The 24,920-nt window shown below is 48.0% G+C and overlaps 1 protein-coding gene across 2 annotated transcripts in view; it reads left to right on the top strand.

Moving 5' to 3' along the window:
* HMOX2 (heme oxygenase 2) overlaps positions 1 to 24,920 on the top strand; it is a 42,327-nt gene that overhangs the window by 347 nt on the left and 17,060 nt on the right. Inside the window, exon 1 of one of the 2 annotated variants that reach the window (XM_055242889.2) lies at positions 6,377 to 6,505. The exons of the other annotated variant lie outside the window; for it this stretch is intronic. The gene's annotated coding sequence lies outside the window, so the exon portion shown is untranslated. Of the gene's footprint in view, positions 1 to 6,376; positions 6,506 to 24,920 lie in introns of those variants that run through there. 2 annotated transcript variants of the gene reach the window in all.

Genomic DNA, 24,920 nt, shown 5'->3' with positions numbered 1-24,920 from the left:
GGGTCTTGCTCTGCACCCAGGCTGGAGTGCAGTGGTACGATCTTGGCTCACTGCAACCTCCGCCCCCTGGGTTCAAGAGATTCTCCTGCCTCAGCCTCCCGAGTAGCTGGGATTACAGGCATGTGCCACCAAGCCCGGCTAATTTTTGTATTTTTTAGTAGAGAGGGGGTTTCACCATGTTGACCAGGCAGGTCTCCAACTCCTGACTTAAAGTGATCCACCCGCCTCAGCCTCCCAAAGTGCTGGGATTACAGGCATGAACCACCGTGCCCGGTCTTTTTTTTTTTTTTTTTTTTGAGACGGAGTCTCACTCTGTTGCCCAGGCTGCAGTGCAGCGACCTCCCCTCACTGCAATCTCCGCCTTCCGGGTTCAAGCAATTCTCCTACCTCAGCCTGCCGAGTAACTGGGATTACAGGCACCTGCCACCGTGCCCGGCTAATTTTTGTATTTTTAGTGGAGACAGGGTTTCACCATCTTGGCCAGGCTGGTCTCGAACTCCTGACCTCGTGATCCACCCACATCGGCTTCCCAAATTGCTGGGAGCCACCGCACCCAGCCTCTTTTATTTTATTTATTTATTTATTTATTTTTTTTAAGACAGAGTCTGGTTCTGTCTGTCGCCCAGCCTGGAGTGCAGTGGTGGCATGATGTTGGCTCAGTGCAACCTCCACCTCCTGGGTTCATATTGTCTTACGGCCAATTTCTACCTCCAAAGAAAGAAGAAGTAAAAAGTAAAAAGCAGAAATGGAATCCACAGGCAGATAGCCCAGCACCGCGCCCTGGGCCTGGTAGTTAAAAATCAACCCCTGACCTAACTGCTTGTGTTATCTATAGATTTCAGACATTGTATGGAAAAGCATTGTGAAAACCCCTGTCCTGTTCCGTTCCGTTCTGATTACCGGTGCATGGAGCCCCCAGTCATGTACCCGCTGCTTGCTCAATTGATCATGACCCTCTCACACAGACCCCCTTAGCGTTGTAAGCCCTTAAATGGGAAAGGGATTGCTCACTTGGGGAGCTCGGTTTTTGGAGTTGTGAGTAATGCTCCCAGCTGAGTAAAGCCCTTTCCTTCTACAACTCAGTGTCTGAGGGGTTCTTGTCTGCGGCTCATCCTGCTATACCATCATGCCTGGCTAATTTTTGTATTTCTAGTAGAGAGGGGGGTTTCACCATGTTGGCCAGGCTGTTCTCAAACTCCTGGCCTCAAAGGATCCACCCGCCTCAGCCTCCCAAAGTGCTGGGAGTACAGGTGGGAGCCGCCGTGCCCAGCCCTAACTCACTTTTGAAGTTGCTGCTGCTTGCACTGATCTCAGTTTTTTTGTTTTGTTTTGTTTTTTGTTTTCAAGGTGGAGTCTTGCTCTGTCGCCCAGGCTGGAGTGCAGTGGTGGTGCGATTTTGGCTCACTGCAACCTCTGCCTCCTGGGTTCAAGCAATTCTCCTGCCTTAGTTTCCTGAGTAGCTGGGATTACAAGCAGGAGCCACTATGCCCGGCTAAAGTTTTTTTGTATTTTTGGTAGAGACGGGGTTTCGACATGCTGGCCAGGCTGGTCTCGAACACCTGACCTCAAGTGATCTTCCCACCTCAGGCTCCCAAAGTGCTGGGATTACAGACATCAGCCACCACGCCTGGCCCACGATTTCAGTAATTTCTTTGTGTTCAATAAAAGTAAAAAATGACTGTGGGCAGGGTGCGGTGGCCTGTAATTCCACTTATTTGGGAGGCCAAGGCAGGAGGATCACTTGAGGCCAGGAGGTCAAGGCTGCAGTGAGCCAAGATCGTGTGACTGCACTCCAGTCTGGGTGACAAAGCAAGACCCCATCTCTTAAAAAAAAAGGGGGGCATTGCCCTGGCACGGTAGCTCACGCCTATAATCCCAGCACTTTCGGAGGCCAAGGCAGGTGGATCACAAGGTCAGGAGATGGAGACCATCCTGGCTAACATGGTGAAACCCTGTCTCTACTAAAAATACAAAAAATTAGCCAGGCATGGTGGCACGCGCCTGTAGTGTCGGCTACTTGGGAGGCTGAGGCAGGAGAATTGCTTGAACCCAGGTGTTGGAGGTTGCAGTTAGCCGAGATCATGCCATTGTACACCCTGGGCAACAGAGTGAGACTCCATCTCAAAAAAAAAAAAAAAAAAAGTTGGAGGATCTTAATGAATATATTTAAGACTCCCTCACATTGTTAACAAGAATTCTGGACAGACACTCAGTTATAATTAAGCACTAATCAGGCTGTGCACTTTTACCTACTTCCTTGTAATTGAAAGTCACTGAGAACTGACCTTTTGCCTCCCCATTGTTCCTATAGTTAGGATCTGTGACACCAGAATCATAAGCTCTTATTTAAGAATTGCTTGAAAAAAAAAAAAAAGAATTGCTTGAGATATTACGAAAGCAGAAAGTGCATCATAAAAAAAAAGATTGATTAAAAAATAAAAATAAAAAAGAATTGCTTAAGATATTTTTCAGATTCCAAATTCCAGGAAAAAAGGTGATGTCAACCAGTTTGAAGACCCCCATAGAGTCAGCATGAGATTATAATTCCTTTGTCTCCCTGTCCCATGGCTTCATTCTGCACTCTTCAACCAATCAACAGTCTCCACACTTTGGCCCACTTCAAAATCCTTAAAAACCCTAGCCCCAAATTCCTGGGGGAGATAGATTTGAGGTTTCCTCCCATCTCCTCATTGGGTGGCCCTAAGATTTAGTTTTTAAGAGACAGGGTCTCACTCTGTTGCCCAGGCTGGAGTGCAGTGGTGTGGTCATAGCTCATTGCAGCCTCAAATTTCTGAGTCCAAGCGATCCTCCCACCTCAGCCTCCCCAGTAGCAGGGAATAAAGGTACACAACACCACGCGCCGCTAATTTTATTTTATTTTATTTTATTTATTTTTTTTTTTTGAGATGGAGTCTTACTCTTTCGCCCAGGCGGGAGTGCAGTGGCGCTATCTCGGCTCACTGCAAGCTCCACCTCCTGGGTTCACACCATTCTCCTGCCTCAGCCTTCCGAGTAGCTGGGACTACAGGTGCCCGCCACCGTGCCCGGCTAATTTTTTGTATTTTTAGTAGAGACGGGGTTTCACCGTGTTAGCCAGGATGGTCTCGTTAGCCAGGATAGTCTCGATCTCCTGACCTCGTGATCTGCTCGCCTCAGACTCCCAAAGTGCTGGTATTACAGGTGTGAGCCACTGCGCCAGGCCATGTTTTTTTTACTTTTCGTAGAAATGAGTTCTCTTATGTTGCCCGGCCTGGTCTCGAACTCCTGGCCTTAAGTGATCCTCCTCCCTTGGCCTCCCAAACGTGCTGGGATTACAGGCATGAGCCACTGCACCTCGCTGGCCCTACTATTGAGCCTCTCTCTGCTGCAACCCTGTATCTTGGTGTATTGACTTGCTGTGCACATCTGGCAATAGACTATTGCAGTTACATTATTTTCACCAAAATTTTATTATGAAAATGTGTAAACATATAGAAAAGTTGAAAGATCTGAATGGTGAACTCCCATATACTTACCACCTAGATATATTTATCCATCTATCCATTCATCAACTATCTTACTTTTTAAACTCATTTAAAGTAAGTTGCAGACACCAGTGCCCTTCACCCTTAAACACTTCAGTGTGGACATTAATTAGAGTTTGAGAAAATATTTATTTATTTATTTATTTTTGAGATGGAGTTTCGCTCTTGTTGCCCAGGCTGGAACCTCAGCCTGCTCAGCCTGCCGAGTAGCTGGGATTACAGGTGCCCACCACCACGCCTGTTTAATTTTTTATATATATTTTTTAGTAGAGATGGGGTTTCACCATGTTGGCCAGGCTGGTCTTGAACTGACCTCAGGTGATCTGCCCGCCACAGCGTCCCAAAGTTCTGGGATTACAGGCGTGAGCCACCGCGCCTGGCTAAGAAAAGAAATTTTGGCCGGGCGCGGTGGCTCAAGCCTGTAATCCCAGCACTCTGGGAGGCCGAGGCGGGTGGATCACGAGGTCAGGAGATCGAGACCATCCTGGCTAACACAGTGAAACTCCGTATCTACTAAAAAATACAAAAAAATTAGCCGGGCGTGTTGGCGGGCGCCTGTGGTCCCAGCTACTCGGGAGGCTGAGGCAGGAGAATGGCGTGAACCCAGGAGGTGGAGGTTGCGGTGAGCCGAGATCGCGCCACCGCACTCCAGCCTGGGGGACAGAGAAAGACTCCGTCTCAAAAAAAAAAAAAAAAAAAAAAAAAAAAGAAAAGAAATTTTATCTGAGGAATGTGAGTCCTTTTAAAATGTAAGGCCCAGAGAGACATTAAAATGAGACAGCAGGCAGGCGACCTGGCTCACATTTGTAATCTCAGCACTTTGGGAGGTCCAAGTGGGAGGATCGCTTCCAGGCATTCCACACCAGTCTGGACAACATAGGAAGACCCCACTCTCTTTGGAAAAAAAAAACACTGGGAGGCCAACACGGGTGGATCACTTGAGGTCAGGAGTGTGAGACCAGCCTGGCCAACATGGTGAACTGTCCCTACTACAAATACAAAAATTGGGACAGGCTCCGTGGCTGACACCTGTGATCCCAGCAATTTGGGAGGCCAAGGCAGGTGGATCACAAGGTCAGGAGTTCGAGACCAGCCTGGCCAACATAGTGAAACCCCATCTCTACTAAAAAAAAATACAGAAAATTAGCTGGGCATGGTGGCAGGTGCCTGTAATCCCAGCTACTTGGGAAGCTGAGGCAGGAGAATTGGTTGAACCGGGGAGGAGGCTGCAGTAAGCCGAGATTGCACCGTTGCACTCCAGCCCGGGCGTCAGCGTGAGACTCCATCTCAAAAAAAAAAAAAAAAAAAAATACAGCAATGAGCCATTGTGTCCTATTTGAGCTATGTATTCATATTCATATCTCTGGTGACTTTTTTTTTTTGGAAGAGACGGGTCCTCACTCTGTCGCCCAGGCTGGAGTAAGGGCGACATCACAGCTCATTGCAGCCTAGGAACTTCTGGGCTCACGCAATCCTCCCACCTCAGCCTCCCAACTGGCTGGGACTATAGGCACACATCAGACTGATTTTAAAATTTTTTTGTGCAGACGGGGTCTTCCTGTGTTGCCCAGGCTGGTCTTGTACTCCTGCACTCAAGCAATCGTCTTGCCTCTGCCTGCCATAGTGCTGGGATTACAAAAAATAAAAAATTCCCTGGTGTGATGGTGCGCACCTTTAGTCCCAGCTACTTGGGAGGCTGAGACAGGGGGATGGCTTGAGCACAGGAGTTCGAGGCTGCAGAGAGCTATGATTGCACCATTGCACTCCAGCTTGGGTGACAGAGCCAGACCCTGTCTCAAAAAAAAAAAAAAAAAAAAAAAAAGCCAGGCACGGTGGTTCACGCCTGTAATCTCAGCGCTTTGGGAGGCCGAGGCGGGTGGATCACTTGAGGTCAGGAGTTCGAGACTAGCCTGGCCAACATGGTGAAACCCCGTCTCTACTAAAAATACAAAAATTAGCCGGGCATGGTGGCGGGCGCCTGTAATCCCAGCTATTCGGGAGGTTGACGCAGGAGAGTCGCTTTAACCCGGGAGAAGGGGGTTGCAGTGAGCCGAGACCACGTCATTGCACTCCAGCCTGGGCGACAAGAGCAAAACTTCGTCTCAAAAAAAAAAAAAATCATTCTGTCATTCTGGCTGCTGTTTGAAGAATGCGAATAATGCCACAGGGAGATCAGATACAAGACTGGTAACCGAGGTGTCAGAGTTGAGACTCAGTTTCGCAGATTGCATTGGCAAGTGACCAAGTGGGTGGTGCCACGGTTGACAACCCTATTTCTTTTTTTTTTTTTTTTTTTTTTTTTTTTTTTTTTTTTTTTTTTGAGACGGAGTCTTGCTCTGTCACCCAGGCTGGAGTGCAGTGGCACAATCTCGGCTCACTGCAAACTCTGCCTCCCGGGTTCATGCCATTCTCCTGCCTCAGCCTCTCCGAGTAGCTGGGACTACAGGCACCCGCCACCACGCCCGGCTAATTTTTTCTATTTTTAGTAGAGACGGGGTTTCACCGTGGTCTCGATCTCCTGACCTCGTGATCCGCCCGCCTCGGCCTCCCAAAGTGCTGGGATTACAAGCGTGAGCCACCGCGCCCGGCGACAACCCTATTTCTTACATCACTGAGTGGATGTACAAGGATTAAACCACACTGGGGAAGAAAAGTGCTCAGCCCTGAGGCACCCTCACACACCTCGGCCCTTGTGAACACTAGTGTTCCTGCCGAAGCACGCCTACTTAACCCCCTGAGCAGAGCCTGAGCCTGCAGCCTCTAGAGACCTGGAGAAAGCCACATGCTCTGCTTCCCGCCCCCCGCAAGGGCGTGTCAGCTACAAGGGGCGTGTCCTCCCTAGGCCCCGCCCCGCGCTGCGTGCTCACGTTACGCCGGCCTCGCGCCAGTCCGCTGGGCTGCAGGGACTGCGGCGCCTGAGGGAGTCGCTGACGGGCACGCTGAGTGGAGGCTGGTGGACGGGCAACAGCGTCCTGCGGCAGGTGAGCTGTCTGCGCCCTCCTGGGGCCTTCCTTCCGCCCGGCTTCTCGGACCCCGCCGCGTCCTTCGCGGGCCCTGCCTCGGTCCAGGCCTTCGGACCTGGGCTCGGCTGGGCCACAGCCCTCTGGGTCCTCTGCGCGGGTCTGAGGGGAGACCCGGCCGGGGGCGGCCGGAAGCTGGGTGAGACCGGGCAGAAGGACGAAGACGGGCGTGGAGGGGCTGTCGGGGGAGGGCGAAACCCCGGACGCCGCTCTCCAGAGGTCGTCTCCCCGGGGGCGCGGGGAGGCCTAAGCGGCTGTCTTTGGCGTCCCCGTTGGGCCCACCCCCTCCCAGCGTCACGGCTGTGCTGGGCGAGGTGACCCCCGGAGTCGTAGCTGGGCGAGGTGACCCCCGGAGTCGTAGCTGGGGGCGTCTGCGGTGCAGACAGGGGATGCCGGCAGAGATTGGAGCCCGGCTTGGCTGTTTCCCGGGCTGTTGGCATTGACCGGGGCTCTGCCCTTCCTCTAGTGCCCTTATCTCTAGGAAGTGCCCCTTGAGTGGGTGTCGTGACTTCACGAGTGAATCCTGGTACGCCTTGGAGCAGAGTCGGACTGGGAGGGATCAAGTGTGGGGGCAGCCGGTTAGTCTGGACGCGGGTTTACCTGTTACCTTCTGAGCGCAGTGCTCTGGGTGCATTAATTGCCCTGCAAAAGCTGCCGGGACCTTCTTGCAGTCTTTGCACGACGCCTGCCTGTGTCATGCCATTTAAATCGCGTCTGGGCCGGGGCGGTGGCTCACGCCTGTAATTCCAGCACTTTGGGAGGCCGGGGCCGGCGGATTGCTTGAGGTCAGGAGTCCGAGACCAGCCTGGCCAATATGGTGAAACCCCGTCTCTACTAAAAATACAAAAATCAGCCGGGCATGGTAACGTGAGCCTGTAGCTCCAGCTACTCAGGAGGCTGAGGCAGGAGAATCGCTTGAACCTGGGAGGCGGAGGTTGCAGTGAGCCGAGATCACGCCATTGCACTCCAGCCTGGGCGACAGAGCAAGACTCCATCCAAAAAAAAAAAAAAAATCGCTTCTGATGAGCCAGTTGTTGTGGCCTGTGGCTGTCCATCCTTACATACTGTGTTTTGTTGATGCCGCTATAAACCAGACAAGGTGGAGTGTGATTGAAAAAAGAAACGCTGGCCGGTCTGCAGTGGCTCACTCCTGTAATCCCAGCACTTTGGGAGGCCGAGGTAGGCAGATCACTTGCAGTCAGGAATTCGAGACCAGCCTGGTCAACATGGTGAAACTCCGTCCCTACTAAAAATACAAAATTAGCCTGATGTGGTAGCACGTGCCTGTAATCCCAGCTACTCGGGAGTCTGAAGCGGGAATCCCTTGAACCTGGGAGGCAGAGCCTGGGCGACAGAGCGAGACTCCATCTCAAAAAAAAAAAAAAAAAAAAAAAGCCGGGCGCGGTGGCTCACGCTTGTAATCCCAGCACTTCGGGAGGCCGAGGCGGGCGGATCACGACGTCAGGAGATCGAGACTACGGTGAAACCCCGTTTCTACTAAAAATACAAAAAAATTAGCCAGGCGTGGTGGCGGGCGCCTGTAGTCCCAGCTACTCGGAGAGGCTGAGGCAGGAGAATGGCGTGAATCCGGGAGGCAGAGCTTGCAGTGAGCCGAGATTGCGCCACTGCACTCCAGCCTGGGCGACAGAGCGAGACTCCGTCTCAAAAAAAAAAAGAAAAGAAAAAAAAAGCACTGCATAATACTTTCCACTGGAGGAAGCCCTCTCCTCTCAGCCCCTTGCAAAGCCTTGCGAGTTGATGATTTTTCCACGTGTAAAACGAGGTCAGTGTTAAGACTCAGCTTAGGCTGGGCAGGGTGGCTCACGCTTGTAATCCTAGCACTTTGAGAGGCCGACGCAGGCAGATCACCTGAGGTCAGGAGTTCGAGATCAGCCTGGCCAACATGGTGAAACCCCGTCTCTACTAAAAATACAAAAAAGTTAAACGGGCGGTGTGGCGCGTGTCTGTAATCCCAGCTACTGGGGAGGTTGAGGTTGGAGGATCACTTGAGCCCAGGAAGTGGAGGTTGCAGTGAGCTGAGATCATATCACTGCACTCCAGCCTGGGTGACAGAGTGAGACCCTGTCTGAAAAAAGAAAAAAATAAATGTCACAAGACAAAATTTGTGCTTATCAGGAGTTCACAGTTAAGACATATATAAGCTTACTTGGTGAAAGTAGAAAAAGTTATCAGATAAAACATTTAGCTTTAAACACTGGTGAGGGTGTGGGAATTTGTTGAGCCTTGGAAACACACACACTCATTGAATGACCTCATCTAACTGGGGATGCGAAGAGGGAAATCCTGTGATTCCTCCATTGTCTGACTTGATTTCCTTTTTTCCTTGGCTGTGGCAATATGTTGAAATGCTATGAGTCACCAAAAGGGGGAACATGAGCAACTCTAGAAATGCCAGTGCCAATGAGTTACACACAATAAAGCATTGACCGCCTTTAGTTCACCCGTCATCAAATCTGTTGAAAACTTGTAAAATTGGGCAGCTAGAGCTACCTTGATTTTTTGGTTTCCTTTTAACAGCTGACTCTCTTTACAGGACAGTTGGGCTCTACATCAGGATTGCACCCAAAACTGGAATATCACTCCTCCAGGAGGAAGATATCTTTGAAAATTAGAATCGTGGGCCCGGTGCAGTGGCTCATGCCTGTAATCCCAGCACTTTGGGAGGCCGAGATGGGCAGATCGCCTGAGGTCGGGAGATAGAGACCAGCCTAACCAACATGGAGAAACCCCATCTCTACTAAGAAAAAAAAAAGATAATACAAAAATTAGCTGGGCGTGGTGGCTCATGCGTGTAATCCGAGCTACTTGGGAGGCTGAGGCAGGAGAATCTTTTTTTTTTTTTTTTTTTGAGACGGAGTCTCGCTCTGTCGCCCAGGCTGGAGTGCAGTGGCGCAATCTCGGCTCACTGCAAACTCTGCCTCCTGGGTTCACGCCATTCTCCTGCCTCAGCCTCTCCGAGTAGCTGGGACTACAGGCGCGCGCCACAACGCCCGGCTAATTTTTTTTTTTTTTTTTGTATTTTTTAGTAGAGACGGAGTTTCACCGTGGTCTCGATCTCCTGACCTCGTGATCCGCCCGCCTCAGCCTCCCGAAGTGCTGGGATTACAAGTGTGAGCCACCGCGCCCGGCAGGAAAATCTCTTGAACCTGCGAGGCGGAGGTTGTGGTGAGCCGAAATCATGCCACTGCATTCCAGCCTGGCAACAACAGCAAAACTGCATCTCAAAAAAAAAAAGAAAAAGAAAATTAGAATTGTATATTTCAGTGTAAAATTTGAAATTCAGCTTCTAACTCCTTGGAGAGGAAAGAGATGAAAAACTTGATCTAGACTGGGTGCGGTGGCTCAAGCCTGTAATCCCAGCACTTTGGGAGGCCGAGGCGGGTGGATCACCTGAGGTCAGGAGTTCGAGACCAGCCTGGCTAACATGGTGAAACCCCTTCTCTATTAAAAATACAAAAATTAGCCTTGCAATTTCGAGACTAGCCTGGCTAACATGGTGAAACCCTGTCTCTACTAAAAATACAAAAATTAGCCTTGCAAAAAGTAGCCCGTAATCCCGTCTACTCGGGAGGCTGAGCAAAGAGAATTGCTTGAACCTGGGAGGCAGAGGTTTCAGTGAGCCAAGATCGTGCCATTGCACTCCAGCCTGGGCGACAAGAGCAGAACTTCATCTCAAAGAAAAAAAAAATTCTATTAGAGTGAACAGTAAGTGGGATGCTAGCACATACCTGTAATCTCAGCTACTTGGGAGGCTGAGGCAGGAAGTTAAGACTTGATGAGCCTAAGTTTTTGGTGTCTTTGGATGCTGCTTGTTGATCTAAGGGGTTTCCAAACCCTTGTTTTTTGGTAAAATTGGGATTATGACTAGGAATCTGTTTTTGGAGTTTCACAGGTGATCCTTGTTTGGGGTCCTTGTCTAAGGCACAGGCTGGAAAGAGGAGAGAGTGGATTGGCAGGGATGATAGAGCAATAAGCGAATAGAATACCTGGGGAAAGGGACACCAGAAGAGGTGATTGTTGTGTGGTGAACTGTGCTGTCAGTGTGTATGTCAGAGGCCAACGAAGTGGATATTCTCTTCACTCAGCTTAGGGAAAAAAATAATTTTTGTTTCACAAATAGATTCGTTTCCTTCCCGGGAGTATTATAGGCCTAATTACTGTCATAGTTCTCAATAACTTTAAAAAGGCTGTGGCGAAGAATGGCATAACAGACCGGTGTCTTGTACCCAGCCTGCCTTTTTCTTGTTCTATTTTTTTTTTTTTTTTGAGACAGAGTCTTGCTCTGTCACCCAGGCTGGGGTGTGGTGGCACAATCTCTGCTCACTGCAACCTCCGCCTCCTGGGTTCAAGCGATTCTCCAGCCTCAGTCTCCTGAGTAGCTGGGATTACAGGCCTAGGCCACCATGCCTGGCTAATTTTTGTATTTTCAGTAGAGATGAAATTTCACTATGTTGGCCAGGCTGGTCTCCTACTCCTGACCTCAGGTGATCCGTCTGCCTCTGCCTCCCAAAGTGCTGGGGTTATAGGCATGAGCCACTGTGCTTGGCTTTTTTATTTTTTATTTTTTTGAGACAGAGTCTAGCTCTCTCACCCAGGCTGGAGTACAGTGATCTGATCTGAGCTCACTGCAATCTCTGCCTCTGGGGTTCAAGCAGTTCTCTTGCCTCAGCCTTCCAAGTAACTGGGACTACAGGCATGCACCACCATGCCTGGCTAATTTTTGTATTTTTGGTAGAGATGGGGTTTTGCCATGTGGGCCAGGCTGGTCTCCAGCCCCTGATCTCAAGCGAACCACCCTCCTCAGCCTCCCAAAGTGCTGGTATTACATGCATGAGCCACAGCGCCTGGCCTTTTTTTTTTTTTCCTTGTACAGAGTCTTGCTCTGTCGCCAGGGCTGGAGTGCAGTGGCGCCGTCTCGGCACACTGCAACCTCTGCCTCCTGGGTTCAAGTGATTCTCCTTCCTCAGCCTCCTTAGTAGCTGGGATTACAGGTGTGTGCCACCATGCCAGTTAATTTTTGTGTTTTTAGTAGAGACGGGGTTTCACCATGTTGGCCAGGCTGGTCTCGAACTCCTGACCTCAAGTGGTCCACCCACCTTGGCCTCCCAAACTGCTGAGATTACAGGTGTGAGCGATTGTGCCCGGCTAAGGGCCTACTATTTTTTTTTTTTTTTTTTTTTTTGAGACAGTGTTTCACTCTTGTCACCCAGGCTGGAGTGCAGTGGTGTGATCTTGGTTCACTGCAACTTGCACTTCCCAGGTTTAAGCGATTCTCCTGCCTTAGCCTCTGGAGAAGCTGGGATTATAGCGTCTGCCACCACTCCTGACTAATTTTTTATATTTTTAGTAGAGACGGGGTTTCACCATGTTAGCGAGGCTGGTCTCAAACTCCTGACATCAGGTGATCCACCTACCTCAGCCTCCCAAAGTGTTGGGATTACAGGCGTGAGCCACTGGGCCAGGCCAGGCCTAGTATCTTTTGTTTTGCTCATGTTTATGTGTCTGAGATAGAGGGCCTACTATTAAAGCACTGTGCTAAGGCTGCAAGAAGTTACTAGTGTGATTAAAACAATCTGGTCCTGGCACGGTGTCTCACACCTGTAATCCCAGCACTTTGGGAGGCAGAGGCGGGCGGATCACGAGGTCAGGAGATCGAGACCATCCTGGCTAACACGGTGAAACCCTGTCTCTACTAAAAAATAGAAAAAAAATTAGCTGGGCGTGGTGGCGGGAGCCTGTAGTCCCAGCTACTCGGAGGCTGAGGCAGGAGGATGGCGGGAACCCGGGAGGCGGAGCTTGCAGTGAGCAGAGATCACGCCACTGCGCTCCAGCCTGGGAGACAGAGCGAGACTCCATCTCAAAAAAAAAAAAAAATCTGGCATTATAATGCCATCCTGATTTTAGTTAATCTAGTTGACTGGCTGGCCTCATAAGTAGCTGTGATGATCATAACTTTTATGCCAAACACATGTCATTGTCTGAGCATACAGGTGTACTGAAAGAATTGAGTGGAACAGGATATTTGAAATCAGAATTGTTCTGGAAAGTTGGGAACATAAAGCTCTATCTTTAGCACAGTTGTCTGTATTGCACAATTAATATTTATAGAATGGTACACCTTATGTTATCTTTATTTTTCCACATAACTCTCTAGATTGAAAGGTACTTGACGTGCAGAACGAGATCTTATCTTTTTTTGTAGTCACAGTACTCAAGAGGGTGATAAATGTTTGTCAATGATAATGTAATATCATCTGTCCAAGTGTAGCCATCATCTTCAGTAGTTACTTGATCTGCTGTTGTCTCTGGCAAGACCACTATGTGCTGCTGCAGAGGAGCCGTTGTCACCTTGAACTATCTTTGTGGCAGTCTGGAGGAGGGCAGGAGGGAGAAGGGAAAGAATAAATGAGCAAAGCTGAGTGTGGATAGTGGTGTTTGAAGGCAGATGAAAAAGCAAACTTGGTGAAGTGTGGCCTGGGTGGTCCTCTGACTTCTACCTGGAAGTCATTAAACCTTTACTCCCTTCTTTTTGACAGGGAAAGTCAGCCCTTTGGTCTGCTTGGTAATAGCAGGCAGGCCACTAATTAGAAAATAACTTTAAAAACTCCATTCCTTTACCATATACTTGATTATTTGTCAATCTCAGCAAAATTTTCAAATGTCTGTGCTCAGTGTCATATTTGTCCTGCTTTGTAAGACTTTTTGTGTTTATAAAAACGCAAGTGGACCCAGAAGGGGAAAAATGTGCTGTGCTGAGAAACTAGCTGCTGTAGGTTATGCTTTTCTGTCTTTGCTTGTGGCTCTTCTAGTTATTTGAGGGAGGCAAAAATACCCAAAGTGTTTTTTCTACTCTGTTCCCACAGTCACTCAACATAACACTTCTGATAGCAGATATATGGGAGTTGTTTCCCCATACACCAAGCAATTCTCTAGGAGACACACCAGTGGGATGTCCTCTAAGTCAGTTAAATTCTGACACTCTCTGTCTGGAGATAGCGTCAGATCCCACTGGTTGAGGGCTCAGGCCCACAAAACTGTCCCAACTTGAGGCACTAGTCACAAGTAGTAAATTGTCATCTATACTTCTGACCTGCCAGCTACAATCCCTCCTCAAGTTTGATTAATCTGCTAGAGTGGTTCACAGAACTCAGGAAAACACTTTACCAATTTATTCTAAAGGATATTAAGAAGGATACAGATGGCTCGGCATGCTGGTTCATGCCTGTAATCTCAGCACTTTGGGAGGCCAAGGAGGGCAGATCACCTGAGATCAGGAGTTTGAGACCAGCCTGACCAACGTGGTGAAACCCCATCTCTACTAAAAATACAAAAAAATTAGGCAGGCGTGGTCGTGCATGCCTGTAGTCACAGCCACTAGGGAGGCTGAGGCAGGAAAATCGCCTGGACCCTGGGGGCAGATGTTGCAGTGAATTGAGATCACGCCACCGCACTCCATCCAGCCTGGCTGGAAGAAAAAAAAAGGATACAGATGAATAGCCAGGTGGAAGAGAAGTGTAGGGTGAGGCATGTAGGAAGGGGCATGGAGCTTCTACGCCCTCTGTAGAACTTTCGTGTGTTCAGCTGTCCTGAAGCTAATGCAAACCCTGGTGTATGTATGTGTGTGTGTGTGTGTGTGTGTGTACGTATGTGTGTGTGTGCTTATGGAGGCTTCATTACAAAGGCATAATTGAATACATTATTGGCCACTGGTGAATCAACTCAACCTTTAGACCTTCTCCCCTAGCCTGAGGTTAAGGGGGTAGGGCTGAAAGTTCCCACCCTCTAATCACATGGTTGGTTCCCTAGGCAATCAGCCCCCATCTAGGAGCCCACCAAGAGTTACTTACTTACAATAAAAGATGCTCCTATTACCCAGGAAATTCCAAAGGATTTAGAAAATTACAAAAGTTTTAGGAGCCCTGTGTCAGGAACTGGAGTTAAAGACCAATATTAGAATGAAAGATTCTCCTAGTGTCCCCATCTACAAAGGTTTTAGGAGCTTTGTGCCAGGAACCTAGGGTGCAGATCAAATATATCTATAAATCTTTTTATTTGTTTGTGTTTTGAGATGGAGTCTTGCTGCGACACCCAGGCTGGAGTGCAATGGCGCTATCTCGGCTTACTGCAACCTCCGCTTCCTGGATTCAAGCGATTCTCCTGCCTCAGCCTCCTGAGTAGGTGGGACTACAGGTGTGCACCACTATACCTGGCTAATTTTTGTATTTTTAGTAGAGACGGGGTTTCACCATATTAACCAGGCTGGTCTTGAACTCCTGACCTCAAGTGATCTGCCCACCTCAGCTTCCTGAAGTGCTGAGATTACAGGCGTGAGCCGCTGCATCCAGCCTCAAATTTATCTCTGTATCTTCTTATAAATTACAGTATCACACCTGTGCATATGCCCAAATTTTTTTTTTCTTTTTTTTGAGACAGTCTTGCTCTGTCGCCCAGGCTGAAGTGCAGTGGTGCGATCTCGGCTCACTGCAAGTTCTGCCTCCCAGGTTCACGCCATTCTCCTGCCTCAGCCTCCCAAGTAGCTGGGACTACAGGCTCCCGCCACCACGCCCGGCTAATTTTTTGTATTTTTAGTAGAGACGGGGTTTCACCCTGTTAGCCAGGATGGTCTGGATCTCCTGACCTCATGATCCACCCACCTCGGCCTCCTAAAGTGCTGGGATTACAGGCGTGAGCCACTGCGCCCAGCCTCATATGACCAAATTTTAAAGGAGGCAACACATTCAAGTCCAAATGCCTAAAGGTAGAAGGATCAAGAAACAGTAATATGAGGCCATTTGACAAGTATATATAGTCATCCCTCAGTATCTGTGTAGATTAGTTCCAGGACCCCTCAAGGATACCAAGAGTCAGGATGCTCAAGTTTCTTTTCTTTTTTTTTTTTTTGAGACTGAGTCTTGCACTGTCACCCAGGCTGGAGTGCAGTGGTACGATTTCGGCTCACTGCAGTCTCCGCATCCCGGGTTCAAAAGATTCTCCTGCCTCAGCCTCCCGAGTAGCTGGGATTACAGGTGTGCACCACCACGCCTGGCTAATTGTTGTATTTTTAGTAGAGACGAGGTTTCACCACATTGGCCAGGCTGGTCTCGAACTCCTGACTTCAGGTGATCCTCCTGCCACGGCCTCACAAAGTGCTGGTATTACAGGCATGAGCCACTGTGCCCAGCTTAAGTTTCTTATATAAAATGGTGTATTGAATTTGCATATAACCTATGCATATCTTCTGTATTCTTTAAATCATCTGTATTTATAATACCTAATACAGTGCTATCTAAATAGTTGTTATACTATATCATTTAGGTAATCATGACAAGAAAAAAAATCTGTACATGTGTAGTACATATGTAGCCATCTGTTTTTTTTTTTTTCCCTGAAGATTGATTGGTTGATTGAGATGGCATCTCACTCTGTCACCTAGGCTGGAGTGCAGTGGCGCAGTCTTGGCTCACTGCAACCTCCACCTCCTGGGTTCAAGCGATTCTCTTGCCTTAGCCTCCCGAGTAGCTGGGATTACAGGTGCCTACCACAACCCCCAGCTAATTTTTATATTTTTAGCAGATTCCGGGGTTTCACAGTGTTGGCCAGGCTGATCTCCAATTCCTGACCTTAAGTGATATACCCACCTCCACCTCCCAAAGTGCTATGATTACAGGCGTGAGCCACCATGTCAGGCCTTTTTCTGAATATTTTTAATCTGAGGTTGGTTGAATCCACAGATGCAGAGCCCATGGATATGGAGGGCTGACTGTACTGTATTGAGCTTCTAAGGTGTGCAGAGTATTCGCACTGAGGGGATGTGCAAATACAACAACAAACCAAGCATAGTCTTTGTTTACTAGGAGCTGGTAGTAACTTTGGGAAGACACAAAACAGTAAAATCACTTTGTAAGGTTTATGAGAGTTTTGAGAGGCCAGGGAAGTTAAAGAGCAGAGAAATGGAGAAAACGGGAGAACTTGTACTGAACCCACTAGGACAGAGTAGGAAGAGAAGAGAAGGAAGGAGGCCAAAGAAAGAAGAACCCCTTCTTAGAGCACTCAGCGTCTTGCTGAAAACTTTACCCATAAAAAGAGAATGTCACTGATAGACTCCTTTTAGAACAGGGATTGATTTTTTTGTTTTTGTTTTTGTTTTTATTTTTGTTTTTGTTTTTGAGAGAAGTCTCGCTCTTGTCCCCCGGGCTTGAGTGCAATGGCTCGATCTCGGTTCACTGCAACCTCTGCCTCCCAGGTTCAAACAATTCTCCTGCCTCTGCCTTCCAGGTAGCTGGGATTAAGGCACCTGCCACCACGCCCAGCTAATTTTTGCGTTTTTAGTAGAGACGAGGTTTCACCATGTTGGCCAGGCTGGTCTCGAACTGCTGACTTCAGGTGATCCACCCGCCTCGGCCTCCCAAAGTGCTGGGATTACAGGCTTCAGCCACCATTTTTAAACTGTACGATTGTCTTGGAGAGAGAATGTGAAGCCTTGCTCTGATTCTGAAAGGGATTTGCAACCAAAAAAGGATAAGGATTGTTCTGACAAATACCCTTTCTTCCCATCTTCAGAAGTACACATCTCTCAGTTTGTGTCTTCAAACACAAATTGTGTTCAAAAAAGGAAGTATTTGAGTAGATTAAAGACAGAAACTCTAGGACACTCCTTTGTAAACAAACAGCCTTTTACCAAACACTAACTGTCAAGGGACTTGCCTGAGCACTTGTCCAAAGGACAGCGTGTCCCCATGTGTAGGCAGTAGTCTAATCTGGTTCCTCGGAGAGGACTGCTGAGGCCACAGCAACTTAACTGGCTAGTGTGGGTGAGGCAGAAGTGTTTGAAGCTCAAGGCCTGCCTTTAGTCAAGGACAGCTGATTAGAGTATGTGCCTGTCCCTAACACAGGGTTAGAGCTCAGTACCAATGCTGGGGATGAGGTGAGTTGAAGACACAGAAACTACTTGGTTTTTTGGAAGGTCATGAAGTTTTCGAGGAGCTAGTGGGCAACTGGAAATGATGTGTGAAACAGTAGAGGGAGCTCTGGCCCGGCAGCCAGAAAGCTCTGGGCAGGTCAGGTCTGGGAACAGTGACTAATCCAGGCCCAGCTTCCCACTGCTGATTTGGACATACAGGCCTAAGATAAGAGACCGTGCCCAGAGCCACTGGTCACATAGCACAGGTAGTGGGAAATGGTAGCCAGCAAATGTTTAATTGAATATCTTATGTCTCCTAGACCACAGCTGAGCAAACTAGGCCAAGCTCAAGGTCCTGAGGGGAATGAGGAGCTGAGCTCAGTCCCTTTTGGCCCTCCTTTCTCTTTCCCTTCTCATTTTAAGTATGGAAGCTCACTTATTTCCTTTATGTATTGGCCATTCGTGTAGGGTTTTGTTTGAAAAAAGGCTTGAGGCTGGGCATGGTGGCCCACGCCTGTAATCCCAGTACCTTGGGAGGCCAAAGAGAGATTGCTTGAGCCCAGGAGTTCGAGAGCAACCTGGGCAACATAGTGAGACCCTGTCTCTACAAAAAAATTTTTAAATTAGCTAGACATGGTAGTGAATGCCTCTAGTCCCAGCTGCTAGAGAGGCTAAGTCCGAAGTATCACCTGAGCCCAGGAGTTGAGGCTGCAGTGAGCTATGATTGAGCCACTGCACTTCAGCCTGAGCAACACAGCAAGACCCTGTCTCAAAAAAAAAAAAAAAAAAAAAAAAAAGGTTGAGCACAGTGGCTCACGCCTGTAATCCCAGCACTTTGGGAAGCCTAGGTGGGAGGATCACCTGAGATCAGGAGTTTGAGACCAGCCTGACCTCTAAAACTACAAAATTAGCCAGGCGTAGTCGGGCGCAGTGGCTCACACCTGTAATCCCAGCACTATGGGGAGCTGAGGTGGGCGGATCACCTGAGGTTGGGAGTTCGAGACCAGCCTGACCAACATGGAGAAACCCCATGTCTACTAAAAATACAAAATTGCCGGGCGCAGTGGCTCACATCTGTAATCCCAGCACGTTGGGAGGCCGAGGCGGGTGGATCACGAGGTCAGGAGATCGAGACCATCCTGTGAATGGTGAAACCCCATCTCCACTAAAAATACAAAAAATTAGCCGGTCGTGGTGGTGGGTGCCTGTAGTCCTAGCTACTCGGGAGGCTGAGGTGGGAGAATGGTGTGACCTCGGGAGGCGGAGGTTGCAGCAGTGAGCCGAGAACACCAGCCTGGGAGACAGAGCGAGACTCTGTCTCAAAAAAAAAAAAAAAAAAATTAGCCGGGCGTGGTGGTGTATGCCTGTCATCCCAGCTACTCGGGAGGCTGAGGCAGGAGAACTTCTTGAACCCGGGAGGCGGAGGTTGCGGTGAGCGGAGATCACGCCATTGCATGCCAGCCTCGGCAACAAGAGCGAAACTCTGTCTCAAAAAAAAAAAAAAAAAAAATGTAGCCGGGTGTGGTGGTGCATGCCTGTATCCCAGCTACTCAGGAGGCTGAGGCAGGAGAATCGCTTGAACCCGGGAGGCAGAGGTTGCAGTGAGCTCAGACTGTGCCATTGCACTCCACTGTTTCCCTTTCCCTGCAACAAGAGGGAAACTCCATCTCAAAAAAAAAAAAAAAAAAAAGGCTTGAGTATACCTCTCACAGCCCTGGAGAATGCCTGAGCTGTTGGACAGCTGCCTTTTCCATTTTGTCTGCTTTTTTCTAAAGCTATTCATTCAGTGTTGCCTAATCATGTCCTCAGTCAGTAGTTGATGTTCTGGGCTATTTGAATTTCCTCTGAATAATGATTAATGGAGATAATGATGTTTGACCAGTTCTGGGAACTCTTGGGAGTTAAAGGAATTAAACTATTGGACATTAAACTTCACTTTAATGTGTATAGTTGTGGGTGCTGCCCCATTGGAGAAGATTGTAACAAGAAGTTACACAGTTTTACAGCAAACTGTTGGGATTTTTTTTTTTTTTTCAGTAAATTATGATAACTGTAGCATTTTCCTTTGCAATAATGATAACCTAAGGCCTTGGTGTTTCCTCCAAAATACACGTAGATACAGGATGTGGGTTTGTTACAAAGTTGTGTAACTATTGCCTTTTTGTGGCTGACCCCTTCCCTAGAGAACAACATGAAGACACCTTGCTTCTGCTATGAAACCCAGACTCTAAGGACAACTTGGGGGACACTGGATGTTTTTTCACAGATGTAGACATCAAGGAGTCAGTGGTTTGTGTATGCGTTGAGTGGAGAAGGCTGGCAAGCATTTGCTACCACGACTGTTAAAAATGTGCCTGTACATTTCTTTTTTTTTTTTTTTTTGAGACAGGATCTCACTCTGTCGCCCAGGCTGGAGTGCAATGCTGCGTTTGTGGCTCAGTACAACCTCCACCTCCTGGGCTCAAGCAATCCTCCTGCCTCAGACTCCTGAGTAGCTGGGATGACAGGCATGTGCCACCACGCCCAGCTAATTTTTGTAGTTTTTTTGTAGAGACAGGGTTTTTGCTATGTTGCCCATGCTAGTATACATTTCTTTATATAAGGAGGGGGCAAGTAACTCAGTGTTATGCTACCAATCAGGCTTTCAGAGACCATAAAACAAAATCTAAAAGGTACTCTCTTAGTAGTCATATCTGTGGAATGTAAGGAAGCCAGTTTAAGACCAATGTAATGCAGCATTTTCCCTTCATACATGAAACAGTGAGTTACTCGAGCACAAAGCATCAAATGCTTGATCCCCCCACAAGGCCATTCTTACCTTTCACCAAGTGTTTAGTCACTAGGCAGCCATCATCCCTCCCTCCCTCTCTCCCTTCCTCCCTTACTTTCTTCCTTTCTTCCTTCTGCAGTGGCACAGTCATGGGCTCAAGTGATCTGCCTCAGCCTCACGAGTAGCTGGGACCACAAGCACTCACCACCACATCCACCTAATTTTATTTTATTTTATTTTTTTTTTTTTTTTTTTGAGACGGAGTCTCGCTCTGTCACACAGGCTGGAGTGCAGTGGCGCAATCTCGGCTCACTGCAAGCTCCGCCTCCCGGGTTCATGCCATTCTCCTGCGTCAGCTTCTCCGAGCAGCTGGGACTACAGGCGCCCGCCACCACGCCCGGCTAATTTTTTTGTATTTTTAGTAGAGACGGGGTTTCACCGTGGTCTCGATCTCCTGACCTCGTGATCCGCCCGCCTCGGCCTCCCAAAGTGCTGGGATTACAAGCGTGAGCCACCGCGCCCGGCCTTATTTTATTTAGATTTTGTTTTTTTTTTTTAAGACGGAGTCTTGCTCTGTCGCCCAGGCTGGAGTGCAGTGGCGTGATCTCGGCTCACTGCAAGCTCCGCCTCCTGGGTTCACGCCATTCTCCTGCCTCAGCCTCTGCGAGTAGCTGGGACTACAGGCGCCCGCCACCATGCCCGGCTAATTTTTTTTGTATTTTTAGTAGAGACGGGGTTTCACCGTGGTCTCGATCTCCTGACCTCGTGATCCGCCCGCCTTTGCCTCCCAAAGTGTTGGGATTACAGGTGTGAGCCACCACGCTCAGCCCATTATTCTTATATCTGAGATTCACCTTTAATTGCCCTCTGTCATCAGCACTTTGAGAATGCCTCAATTTTGAGAATACCTTGTATTCTGGAAATCATTCATTCAGTCAACAAACCCTGACTGGTGTGTAATTGGGCAGTAGGAGGTCAAGATAAATGAACTGTAATCTGGAAAACAAACATATAAACAGATACATACCATAACGAGATACAAGTACTAGGATGGATCATAAAAGGCTTACTTAGGTAGCTCTGAATGTAATATCAGGCCTACAATATTATCACTTACGTTGTTTTTTGGATCTTATTTTTAGAAGCAGCACAACCTTTTTCTTGGAGGAAATATAGCAAGGAATAGGGGAGCTGTTCTGACTGAAGCAAGGTATGGGAGGCCCACAGCCTTTCCTGCTTTGCCTCCTGTTCAAAGCCATCCTCCCTGCAGTTCGCTGAGAAATGACTCCTTGGAGCTCTAAGGAAGTCCTACAGCTAGCTAGTAGCAGAGCTGGTAGTAGAAGTTAGTTCTCCTGATTCTTAGCTTTCTTAGCAGTCAGGTACCAGGCTGATAAACGAAAATCAAATTTCTCCCAGTTATATGTTCCATCCCACAAAGAAGTAATAAACACATTTCTGTCAGGGGCTTCAGCCTGCCTGGCTTTGTTACTGAGTTTGTTTTAAATGTTTAGCTTCCAGAGATCCAAATACCTACAAATAAGGTCTATTCCCAGGAAGATACTGTAACCCTTTTCATTGTCATTTGTGGGCAGTGCCAAGCTGCCTCTAATAGCCTCTTCTGTTTTTTTGGTGGAAATTCAGTTTCCTCAGAAATCTATGTAAGGGATATTTGATAAAGTTGACTAACAATCTCGTCTCTGTAAATTGATGAAGGGATGAGATGGGTATTAGACTCATGTCCTCTTTTGAATGCACACTGCTTTTGTGGTCCAGCAGGGTTTCTCAGCGTTAGTGCTGTTGACATTTTGGGCTGGATTGTTTGTGGTGGTGGGGTATGTGTGTGTGTGTGTGTGCATGCAAGCACATTTGTGTGCTTTCTGTGCATTATAGGACATTGAGCAGTATCCCTGACCTCTACCCACTATTGTCAATAGCACACTCCCATCTTTCAGTTGTGACAACTAAACATGTCTGCCAACATTTCCACATCTCCAAACATGTTCCTTGGGGGACAAGTTGGCCCCCAGTGGAGAAACACTGGATTGGAGGTTGGTTGTCATGAGATAAAAATGCAAATCAGATTTGTCACCGGACAAAGTAAATTTTCAGTTACCTAATTAAACCTTTACTTTTTATAAGTCACTCTAAAGAAACAAAAGTGTGTCCTGTCTTCCATCCTGATTCTCGGTTACTGGAGGGCCCTTCACCTAAGTCATGTTCAGGATCTCCTTGAAGGAGTTAAACTAAAACAATACGATATCTTCCCTTAGGTCTTTTGCAGAATTTATTTTGCTACGCCGGGCACTATGGCCCACTCCTGTAATCCTGGCACTTTGGGAGGGCAAGGCGGCTGGATCAGTTGAGTTCAGGAGTTCAAGACTTGCCTGGGCAACATGGTGAAACCCCATCTCTACAAAAAATACCAAAAAATTAGCTGGGCATGGTGTTTCATGCCTGTAGTCCCAGGTACTTGAGGGGCTGAGGTGGGAGAATCACTTGAGCTTAGGAGGTCAAAGCTGCAGTGGGCCGAGATTGTGCCACTGTACTCCAGCCTGGGTGACAAAGTGAGACTCTGTCTCAAAAAATATATATATTTTGCTAGAAATTCCAAGATTTTTCTTTCTTTTCTTTTTGTTTCTTTCCTTTTCTTTTTTGAGACGGAATCTCACTGTGTCACTCAGGCTGGAGTGCAGTGGCATGATCTTGACTCACTGCAACCTCCACCTCCCGGGTTCTGAGTAGCTAGGACTACAGGCGCGTGCCATCACATCTGGCTAGTTTTTGTATTTTTAGTAGACGCAGGGTTTTACCATATTTGCCAGGCTGGTCTCGAGCTCCTGATCTTGTGATCCGCCTGCCTTGGCCTCCCAAAGTACTGAGATTACAGGTGTGAGCCACTGTGCCTAACCCCCATTTACTTTCAAACAAAAAATGGAAATATCACTGTCTCCATGAAAAGCCCTACAGGCAGCATCAAATCTACACTAGGGGCCAGGTTTGGTGCCTCGTGACTGTAATCCCAACACTGGGAGGGTGAGAGGATTCCTTGAGGCTAGGAGTTCGAGACCAGCCTGGGCAATACAGTGAGACCCTATCTCTAGAAAATACTTTTTAAAATTAGCATAGTGGTGCACACATGTAGTCCTAGCCACTTAGAAGGATGAATTGGGAGGATGGCCTGATCCCAGGAGGTAGAGACTGCAGTGAGCTAATATCTCACCACTGCACTCCAGACAGAGCAAAACCCTGTCTCTAAAAAAAAAAAAAAATTAAATAAATAAATAAATGGTTTACACTGAGGGTCACAGACTTTGAGTTGAGGTTCATCATGAAGAATCTCCATTTTCATTCTAATAGCACTAGATACAGGCTAGGTGTGGTGGCTCACGCCTATAATCCCAGCACTTTAGGAGGCTGAGGCGGGCGGATCACGAGGTCAAGAGATCGAGACCATCCTGGCCAACGTGCTGAAACCCCATCTCTACTAAAAATACAAAAAATTAGCTGGGTGTGGTGGCACATGCCTGTAATCCCTACTACTAGGGAGGCTGAGGCAGGAAAATCCCTTGAACCCGGGAGGCAGAAATTGCAGTGATCCAAGATCACACCACTGCACTCCAGCCTGGAGACAGAGCGAGACTGTCTCAAAAACAAAACAACAACAACAAAAAACACAAAAAAGGCTGGGCACAGTGGCTCACCTTGTAATCCCAACACTTTGGGAGGCCGAGGCGGGCGGATCAGTTGAGGTCAGCAGTTTGAGACCAGCCTGGGCAACATGGGAATACCCTGGTTCTACTAAAAATACAAGAATTAGTTGGGTGTGTTGGCATATGCCTGTAGTCCCAGCTACTCAGAAGGCTGAGGCACAAGAATTGATTGAACCCAGGAGTGGGGAGAAAAAGGAAATATTAGGGGACATTTGTTAATTTTATATTTCTTTTTTCTTTTCTCTTCTTTTTCCTCTTTTTTTGAGACAGAGTCTCGCTCTGTGGCCCAGGCTGGAAGCTGGAATTCAGTGGTTCAGTCATAACTCACTGCCGCCTTTACCTCCTAGGCTCAAGTGATCTTCCCACCTAGGCCTCCTAAGTGGATGTGACCACAACTGCATGCCACTCCCCTCCACCCCCGTCTGCCTACCAGCTAATTCAAAAAAATTTTTTTTTGTAGAGATGGGGTCTCCCTGTGTTGCCCAGGCCAGTCTCAAACTCCTAGGCTCAAGCAATCCTCTTGCCTTGGCCTCTCAAAGTGCTGGGATTACAGACATGAGCCACTGGGCTCAACCATTAATTTTAAATTGCAAGTGACGTTTTCTTTAGTTTATTAATCAGCACCATATGATGTCACAGTTTTATAACTCATTTATCTCATTTAATTCTCATACCTACCTTGTTATCACTGTCCTTTACAGATGAAGAAAGAAACTCCAAGAAATTAAGTAGCTGGCCCAAGTCCGCTTAACTGGGATGGGCAGAACCAGGGTTTGCTCTTGATTGTGCCTTTCTAGAGCCTGTGCCTTAACCACATCCATGTGCTGCCTCTTGGCCTCTGTGTGGCCAGTAGATTCTCTCATGGTTAGGCTCGTCTTAATTAACATTTGTTGGGTGCATACTACGGCTCAGGCTGTAGAGATCATTGTAAAATCCAGTCCACTGCCCCAGCTCCTCGTGTGTCTTTTGAACACA

This window comes from Symphalangus syndactylus, chromosome 14 (assembly GCF_028878055.3).
Source record: "Symphalangus syndactylus isolate Jambi chromosome 14, NHGRI_mSymSyn1-v2.1_pri, whole genome shotgun sequence".
NCBI lineage: Eukaryota > Metazoa > Chordata > Mammalia > Primates > Hylobatidae > Symphalangus > Symphalangus syndactylus.
The sequence above is the reverse complement of the archived record's forward strand: the minus strand, read 5'-3'. Positions and strand labels throughout refer to the sequence as shown.